Genomic DNA, 1,038 nt, shown 5'->3' with positions numbered 1-1,038 from the left:
ATGTCCTCTGTCAGACTGAGTTCATAATACAACACAGTTTTAGGGCGGTCGTTTTTTGGTTTTTATTTTCGAAATATGTTGTCATTTTATAGCAGATATTTGTATATATATAAATGAATATATATATATATATATATATATATATATATATATATATATATATATATATATATATATTTTATATATATTTATATATATATCTTATATTTATATAAGATTTCTTTTGTCATTTGAGGCCTTTATTAGATAGGACAGCTTTGGACATGAAAGGGGAGAGAGAGGTTTTGTTGCCTTTATCTCGCCTTTTTGTCACCTTTATGTCGCCTTTATGTCGCCTTTATGTCCCCTTTTTGTCACCTTTATGTCGCCTTTATGTTGCCTTTTTGTCACCTTTATGTCGCCTTTATGTTGCCTTTATGTCGCCTTTATGTCACCTTTATGTTGCCTTTATGTTGCCTTTATCTCGCCTTTATGTCCCCTTTTTGTCACCTTTATGTCGCCTTTATGTTACCTTTTTGTCACCTTTATGTCGCCTTTATGTTGCCTTTATGTCGCCTTTATCTCGCCTTTATGTCCCCTTTTTGTCACCTTTATGTCGCCTTTATGTTGCCTTTTTGTCACCTTTATGTCGCCTTTATGTTGCCTTTATGTCGCCTTTATGTCACCTTTATGTTGCCTTTATGTTGCCTTTATGTCCCCTTTTTGTCACCTTTATGTCGCCTTTATGTTGCCTTTTTGTCACCTTTATGTCGCCTTTATGTTGCCTTTATGTCGCCTTTATGTCACCTTTATGTTGCCTTTATGTTGCCTTTATGTCGCCTTTATGTCACCTTTATGTCGCTTTTATGTCGCCCTGTTGTTGCCTTTTTGTCGTCTTTTTGTCACCTTCATGTCGCCTTTATGTTGCCTTTTTGTCACCTTTATGTCGCCTTTATGTTGCCTTTATGTCGCCTTTATGTCACCTTTATGTTGCCTTTATGTTGCCTTTATGTCGCCTTTATGTCACCTTTATGTTGCTTTTTCATCGCCCTATTGTTG

Source organism: Perca flavescens, unplaced genomic scaffold (genome assembly GCF_004354835.1).
Source record: "Perca flavescens isolate YP-PL-M2 unplaced genomic scaffold, PFLA_1.0 EPR50_1.1_unplaced_scaf_25, whole genome shotgun sequence".
Classification (NCBI taxonomy): Eukaryota; Metazoa; Chordata; class Actinopteri; order Perciformes; family Percidae; genus Perca; species Perca flavescens.
Note: the sequence above shows the minus strand (reverse complement) of the source record.